The 8,963-nt window shown below is 43.1% G+C and overlaps 1 protein-coding gene across 2 annotated transcripts in view; it reads right to left on the reverse strand.

Annotated features, from left to right (window-relative positions):
- FOXK2 (forkhead box K2) overlaps positions 1–8,963 on the reverse strand; it is a 111,605-nt gene that overhangs the window by 41,375 nt on the left and 61,267 nt on the right. The gene's annotated exons all lie outside the window — the stretch shown is intronic.

Consider the following 8,963-nt stretch of genomic DNA (forward strand, 5'->3'; position numbering starts at 1 on the left):
TCTTTCCTGCCATGGCAGGGGGTCAGACTAGATGATCTACTCGGGTTGCTTCCGACCCTAGAAACTATGAAACAATACAGCCCTGACATGGCTACTACTCCACTTTTCAGATTGGTGAAACAAGTACAAGGAGATTAGTGACTTACCAAAGATGCGTTAGGAAGGATGCAGAACTAAGAATGGAATCAGCTTCCCCAATTTCCAATCTTTTATTGAACTCTTAGGACCATTCATCCCCACCGCCAAACCCTTCCCTTCCCTATGTCATCTTGACCTGAAGACCAGAGACCTCTGATCTCTTTCACGTCTACTGTCCAGGTAATTGAAGAAGTCTGACTAAATCCAATTAGAGCATTTCAATCATTAAGAGCTTATTGCATAGAAGCCGTGGAGCCTTTGAAATTGTGGTTCTTAAAATTGTCTCTCTTTAAGGTTTGTTTAATCTTGAAGTATACCAGTCAATGTTTGCATTTCAGACCTAAACATGTACAGGCAACCCTCGCCATTTGCGGGGGATACATTCTCCTATCTCCCGCAAATGGCAAAATCCACGAGTAAGGCACTGGATTCATGAACTCGGTGCCCCTGGTAGCTGCAGGGGGGAGGGCAGGGTGTGGAGAAAGATGGCTGCTCTGGTGACAGCAGGAGCCCAGCAGCAGCAAGCACGCCTTTAAGTGTATTTAAGAAGCGGGTTCAGCATTTGCGAATATTTGAAACCATGAATGCCTAACCCGCAAATAGTGAGGGTTTCCTGTATTTTATTAGATCTGTTCTTGTACTGGCAGAACCCTCTCCTAAACATAACGAAGAGGATTCATTTTTTCCCATCCTTACCCTAGACAAAGTGAGCACGACAGTACATTAGGTACATTCTCTTTCTGACTACATACTGTACATCACAGAGCTGTATGTGTTCATACACACAAGGTACCTGGATGTCACTTCTCTATACATGTTAGATCTTTCACAACACAAATATCAAAGAAATTGGGGAGATCTATACGCTGAATTTTGTCACTGTTTCTGCCTTTTTGAAACAACTGCACTGCTGTGAAAAGAAGGCCATTAGGAAAATCCTGACCATAGTAAATAAAAGCAGACGACCTCACATTGAGAGACAGCCAAACAACATCCATCTTAAAGTAATTGTAATTAAAAATGACCAAAGAAACAGGAATTCATCTTGGCAGTACCTAGTGACAAAAGGAAGTTGCCATCTGCATTTCACTAAAAATACATTTAAGAAGGATTATTTAGCCATACAAGAGTTTCTACAAGCCTTTCTAATAAAAGAAAAGCTTTCCTTAAAATATGGAGTTTTTCACCATTTTCTAAGCATTTATGCCCTTTAGTGTTTTGCTGCTAATTCTATTTGGAGACTGGGCTTTCAGCAAAGAAGTCACAATAAAGGGACAACCTTTGTCACGCTTATTCCAAAAAATGTGCATCTAACACAGTTACAAGTAGCACTGTAGAATACTAAAGTGAAAGTTTTAAAATTTATTTATATTTATTTTTTAGAGTTGACAGTATTTCGTATAGACACTTAAGGATAAAGACTGACCAGACAGTAAATAATTTAAAAGGTTTTTTTTTTAAAATTCCATATATATTATAAAAAGCAGGGGGTGTCAACCGGGGTGGTGGTGGGGTACTTGGGAAGGCCCCAGGGGATATGAGGAAGCAGTGCAGAGAAGTGGGGCTGCCACCCCTTTGTGCTGCTTTTGTTTCCACCAGTGCCGAATGCTGCTGGCACTTCTGCTTTTGCTGCCACGTGCTGAACAGGGGAGACCCCCGCTTGTCAACCAGCTGCCGAGGGACTCCCCATTTCTCCACCAGCCGCCGGGGTACACTGGCCAAAAAAGGTTGAAAACCCAGGATATAAAGGATGCCTATTAGAAATTGATTTATTTGTAAAATAATCTAAAAAGGAAAAAAAAAAAATCAAAATGACAGTACTTCTTTAAATGGAAGCAAAACATAAAATTAGATTTATTCATTATTTTCTATAGAAGATAGTGGGTAGGGGACAACAGGATACTAAAAATACTGTTATATCCTTAAAAATAAAGATGTAAAATATCAGAGGGGAAACAGATAACTGTAGAGTGTTTCAACAGTAAGCCAAAGGAATCCTCTTAAAAATCAAGAATACTTACAGCTATTAGAATAATTTACAATTTCTGTAAATTTTTTCAAAGTTGCATAAGAGATTACTGAGGAACCTTAAAGTTATTCTCTTTGGTGGTGGCAGCAGTATTCAGTATGGATACAACTCTGCCAGTAAATAGGGTAGTCACTGATAAGTCCACAGATGACTGAGGCTGATCAGAGATGTTCTACCACAGATGTGGCAAATAGTTCTGGGAGGAAGGAACAGATCCTGCTGGAGCTAGGTCACAGCTCTTTCTCCTTTGTCTCATTTATCTGCCTCCGTAGAGATGCGAGTTTATTCAAAATGATGGATGCCTTTCACATATACACATCATGGCACCCCTGAGGATGATTCAGTGCTCAAGTCTCCCAGGTATCAATGTTAATATTGCATTTCTTCAGATAGACCTTTCACAGTGTCCTTGAATCTCTTCTTCTGCCCACCTTTAGAGTGGTGACCACTACTGAGTTGGAAATACAAGAACTTTTGGGAGCCAGTTGCCAGGAACACTTATGACATGTCCTGTCCAACAGAGCTGCTGCCATATAAACAAGGTTCCAACAAACTGTTGGAGATGTTGAAAGGTAATTGAGGTCCTTGCCATTTACAGCCATTAAAAAGATTCCAGAACACTTTTCACAAATCTGATAATGGTAAAATCCTTGCCAGGGCTAAACTCCAACTAGTAGACTTAAATTCACCCTTCCTACATTCCCGCAGTACTTGTTTTGTTTAGCAATATTTGTGTGATATGAAATAGGGTTGCAATTAAATTACAACCATTTTGGAGGACCAAAACCCAAAATCCTCAGTTTGCCTTCCACCGGAAGCTGGACACTTAAAAGTGGGAAGTCACATAGTGATGATATCTTAAAAGAAAATTGTTTTTCAATGTCCTGGCTAAATTCATTAAGTACACTATTTAGAATCTGTATTCTTATGAAGTAGATGTATTTCAGTAGGTTAGTAGCAAGGAAATGAATTTAGAGAATGATCCTCTGGGAAAAGAAGAGGGGAAAAAAGTACTCCATGAGGTATTCACAGATCAAGCTGGTCTGTTTGACCTGCTGAATCTCTGCTGAAGAATTGATACAATTCATGCAATCTTTAGAAAAAAGGGTGTGGGGTTTTTGGTTGCATTTGAGGATTTCTAGAAAGATTGATTGTGTTTTTACTACCACTCGGCTTTGCCAGTCCATTACATCCTCTTAAAAGCCAGGATTGAACAGGTTTCTTCAGCTGAGGCAGTTTGGAAGAAGGAGAATCTCTTATTGGTCTGTGCCTTTACTTGGGTTTTAATCTACAGGCTTTAGGATGCCCGTCATTTTTAAATGATCTAGTTTAAACTTCAGTCCCTCCTCAGCAGGTGATGGAACTAATCCAAGATTAAAGCTGCATTACAACAACAGCATTTGAAATTACAGGGTAGATGACGACCAACACTGTATTATTTAAAAGCTTCCACATTAGGAACTAATGCATAGCACAGAGACCTCTCTCTCTCTCCAAGGAAAACAAATTGATATGGCCACTTAAATCTGTAAAATGTTTTGAGATCCGCTGAGACAAGAACCACTGGAGAAATGCAAGCAAAGAAACCAGCAGCAGCAAAGACACCTTAGTTCCACAAGAAATTTCTGCTTGATTGCTCAAACAATTTAGTTTCTCTGGGTGAGCAGAAATGTGTAAAGCTGTTCTGTATGTATTAGATCAGGCAAGGCAGCACATCTTATTTCCTCACAATGAAAGAACAGTGACGTCTGCTCAGTCAAGCTTCCCCAGCATATTAACTGGACTTCATTTTTCACTGAATGGGATGTTAAAATTGACAGGTAAACACTCATTACCTTGAATTATCAGAAAAAAATATCTCACCTTACCTTGAGATATTTTTTCTAACCTTCATCAAAATGAATTTTCTCCATTTATGAAAATCTTTCCATTATGTAAATCGCTGCCATGTAATACTATTAATAAACTGTTACTTTAACTGTTTTTAAAGGGAACAATGAAATCAAAACTAGATTTGCATACTTTCGTGAAGTGTCACCGTTCATATGTTCTTCTGAAAATTTCAGTGGTATTCATCTATACGTCAGAGTAGCAGACTATAATGCAAGATTGCTACTTAAATTTGTTTTAAGAAATCATGCAAGCATTTCACTATCACTTGAACCAGAATGCCGATCATTACTGACAATATGTCCTTCGACACCCATTCTAGTAATGCCCTGTTTAGAATCAGTCATGATGATGGTCATTGTATAATATAATATTTTAAAAGTCTGAGTTTGACTTAATCAAAACACTGTGGTGAAAAGAAAACTTATTCTTTTTTTTATAAAAACTGCCCAAAGCTTCTTGACTTTTGAACACTTGCAAGACGATATACAGAAAGTTTCTGCCATCAAGGAATACTGAGGACATTTCAGGGGAGGAAAGATTTCCACTAGTATTGCATGCACTACTGAAAAGTGGACATTAATCACCATGTTTATGTCAGCACATTTTTAAGTATGGGGAATATCACAAATATACCAGCAAGGACCCAGTTTTAACAGACTTCCCTCTTTTAATTCATACCTAACAATATGTTTATACGGCCACCTGAAATAAACCTTAGTTAACACTGCCACTTGAAACAAATAATATTTTTACTTTAGGATAGGAAAACAGAAATGTGGGAAAAGGTCAAAATATTAAAACAGCAGTATCCACGTTCATGGAGAGCAATTATGTGGCTTTCTAATACTCTGTGATCGCATAGATCCCTTCTAGTACTTTGAAGAAAACTGTAAAGCCAAATGAGAGCTGAAAAGGCAGGCAGACACTCTTGGTATTTAAAATATGGGTCTATGTAAAAATTCTACTGCTTTAACATTGGAAGCAAATGATAAGAGTGGTTAGAGCTAAGGGTAGTCATTAAACTTAAAACATGAAGCTGTTTTTCATTATTAACCATGAGAGATAAAGCTTTAACAGATATTTTTGAACTAGCATTCCCTTAATTATCACTGGGAACCCCCTGACCAAGATCTTAGGACATTAATTAGCTTAGATACAAAATTATATCTTACAATCAATTTGCTCCCTCGAGACAACCTGAACAACTTCAAAAAAAGTCATCAACTTTCACAACACCTGTAGAAAAGACAGTAAGAAAAGAGACCAACTAATACTACAAAAGGCTGATCACAGGGTCTGAAGTCAGTAACCTCTACATCACTCAATCTAAATCCCAGAAGTCTTAGACAGGACCTATTTGGCTAGTATATTTGGTGGCCTATATAAAAATCAGTCAGCTTTGTCACTGATTCTTCATGAATCGGAGTCCACCGTGAACCTACCACCAAATACTCTGGCTGGAACTTTCAGCAAAGAACAACTAATTAACTGTCAAGAAGGACCTCCTGCCAAAGCAGCATTTTGGACAGTAGAACAAGACAGTGCCCTGGTAAGGGAATAGCAGGCATCCTGTCTGGCCTACTCTTCATTTTTTCTTACAATGGGATCCAGCCCAGAAAGCATATGTTTCGCCCAACTTGAACTGCTTCCTACAGAGGGAGTATTCAAAAAAAGCAGGCTCTTGTACCAGGATTGGGGCATCTCCCTCAAGAAAGCACGCTTGCCCACTTCCTCAGATCCCTTGTGCTCTGAACACCAACTAGTTGCTGTCCTGTAGTGAACTAAAAGGAAAAGGCTGGGGACTAAGATCAAGATGCTCTGCTGACCATCCAGAGTGTATTCCATCACTCACCAGCAGGTAAACCACAGAACATGAATATTTAAAAATGCTGCCATACTAATATTAATCATTTGAAATACATATTAAGACTGGAGCTTCCTCATGGAATCCCCTTTCATAAATAATATTCATTCCATACCATAGCTTGGCGATTGACCTGCATGCCTAAAACATTTCTGTGAGACTCCTGTCCTCGTTTCCTCTGCCCCTCGGTGTTCCTTCATCAAATTATCATGGCTCTTCCATAAAAGCTTGGATATTTTACAGAAAAGACAGTGAAAGGAAACTAGTATCCAGTTCTTATTTACAATTAAACCACACTATTTTTGCTGTAGGAAGTGATCTTAAACTGGGTGTAAAAGTAATTAACATTCATTTCATGGCCTGTTGGCACTGCCATTGTGGCATACAGTGACTCTAATGTAGCTGAGAATCAAGGTGCAGACATTTAAGGTATTGTACATAGTATTGAGAGCAAATATTCTCAAGATTGCAACAAAGCATTAATGAAGCTAGACAGGGACTGTGATAAACAGGTGGCCATCTCCCTTTTAATATCTCCTCCTTCCTGAGAGTTGACCACTTCAGTGGTTCCCTGATGGCTAGCCAACATTCATTACAGAATGTGTTGCAAAGAGCCAAGTGTTCAAAAGACGTTAGGGCTGAAAATGTCTGATAAACCTAAAGTCCAAGGAGGCAAAAGCATCATTCATTTAAATTAATATTTTTAAACAGGTTACCTCTTTCTAAACATGTGTTGTGAATTCAAAATATGGCATATAAAACATTTCATAAAAAAAAAGAAATATACTTTTACAGTATACTATATACGCATTTTCTTCTTACTAGTAAAAAGCTTTTTACTAGTGAGAAGTACAGTAGTCTAATGGACTGGCCCCTATCAGACGAAGTATTTCTATTAATTGAACCTTTCTTATTCAGTATACACACAGGCTGTATTACTCTTCAAGTTTATTTCTGTACTATGCAAATCAAACTTCAAAGATAAAGCATAAATTCCATTTAAGACAAACAAAAAGAGGAGAACTCAGGAACAAATGCAGAGCATTTAAACATTTACAGTATGGTTACATAAACAAAGTTATAACAAAGTAAATTACTAGGGCTGTACAAAATTTCAGCAGTCGTTTCATTTCAGAGGTGTTTCGGGCTGTTTTGGTGCCCGAATCCAAATCGAAATGGAAGGCTCAGAAACATCTCCAAAACAAAATGAGGCATCCGAAATGTTTCAGAAATGTTTTGGAAAATTTTGGAGTTTCAGAGCCAGGCTTGCAGGGAAACAACTGCACACTGATGCCCTGCTGCACGAGACTGCTCTGCAGGGAGTAGGGATCCGCACCAGGGGTCTCTTCACCGCTGCTGCCCTGGTAACACACAGTTGCACAGGGCAGGCAGCAGCAGGGAGGAGACCCTGGTGCAGATCTCTGGTCCCCGCAGAGCCAGGTCGTGTGGCAAGGCAATGCTGGTCCCTGCCATGCAATCTGGCTCCACAGGGAGCAGAGATCCAGGGCTGCACAGGGCAAGCAGGGGACCACGGCACGAATTTCTGCTCCCTGTGGAGCCAGGTCACGCGGCAGGGCAGTGCTGGTCCCTGCTGCGTGATCTGGCTCTGCCGGGAGCACAGCTCTCTCTGCCAGGAGCAGAGATCTCTGCCAGGGTCTCCTCACCGCTGCTCTCCGCCCTGTGCAGCCCCACGTTGCCAGGGCAGCATGGGACAGGCAGCAAGGAGACCCTTGGCACAGATCTCTGCTTCCTGCAGAGCCAAGTTGTGTGGCAGGGGCTAGCAGGCTTGCTCACCACTCTGCCCTGCTTCCCTGCCCCGCGACCCAGCATGATAGGGATCAGAGATCCATGCGGGGGTCCCCTCACCTGCACAGAGGGCAGTGGCCCTCCCTTGTATGAGCCACCCACAGCCCTGTCCTGCTCCCCACTGGGGCCCCAAGCCCCGCCTAGCTGGGTAGGGCTGTGCAAAGCTTCCCTTGCAGCATGTTCAAAACAGACTTGGAGATTTGGCCAAAATGAAACAGGGCAGTGACCCAAAACACCAAAATGAATCACTGTCCTCCAAAATGGCCAAATCCAAAACTGAATTGAAACACAGCTATGAACTTGAAGCATATTAGCTATTCTGTGCCCATGTGCACGCTCTCACCCCATAACCAACCTGAGTTAGCTTGACCCTTAATGAAAGTGGAAAAAGCTGAGTTTACAACAGGGCAGGCAATTATTTCAGGTGGAGGGCTGCTTACCCAGTTTTGGCAGGCTGTTGAGGGCCCCATGGGTAGCTCCAACCCTTGACAGGTGCCCCGCCCCTTGGCCACCATCTTGGGACCAATGCCCCAATGTCTTGGGATCAATGTCCCAGGGCCAGCACCGGTGGGGCCCAAAGTGGGGCACAGGCTGGCAGGGGTCTGTGGAGCCAGGCTGAGCTGCACCAGTGGGGTGGGGGGAAAGCTGGCCCAGCTCCACAGAGCCCCTGCTGGCTGGAACCCTGTGCTCCTGCCACCCTGCTCTGGGCCCTGCTGGCACTGGCCTTGGGACACTGGTGCGGGCCCCATGCTCCCGCTGGCTCCCGCACCTGCTCACTCCCAGTGCCCCCGAGCCCCGTGGTACAGGCGGTGGGCAGTGCACAGCCCCAACCCCCAGGGAAGCAGCTGGCACTGAGCACAGGGAAAAGTAGCCCCTCACCCGCCCTGTCGTTGGCACTCCCTGTTGCAGGTGCTCACAGCCCATGCAGGGCTGTCTGGAGCAGGCACAGGCAGCCCCACACTGGCTGCAAGTGGCTACAGTGCGGGGCACCAGCCATGGGACAAGTGAGGGGCTGCTTTTCCCCTGTGCTCAGCACCAGCTCGTAACTCACCCCTGCTGCCAGCCTGGGCTCTGGGCTTGCCCCATCAGGGCTGCGCAGGCAGCAGCTGCAGCCCCCTCCACCCCGCTTGCCGCGGCAGGCAATGTTGGCTGCTGCTGCTGCCCACCCGGAACTCGCGCGCTGGGCAGCCCACAGGCAGCAGTGGCAAACATTGCCTGGCATGGCAAGTGGGG

The sequence above is a fragment of the Gavialis gangeticus genome, unplaced genomic scaffold (genome assembly GCF_001723915.1).
Source record: "Gavialis gangeticus isolate Ggan-Ray unplaced genomic scaffold, GavGan_comp1, whole genome shotgun sequence".
Taxonomy (NCBI): Eukaryota; Metazoa; Chordata; order Crocodylia; family Gavialidae; genus Gavialis; species Gavialis gangeticus.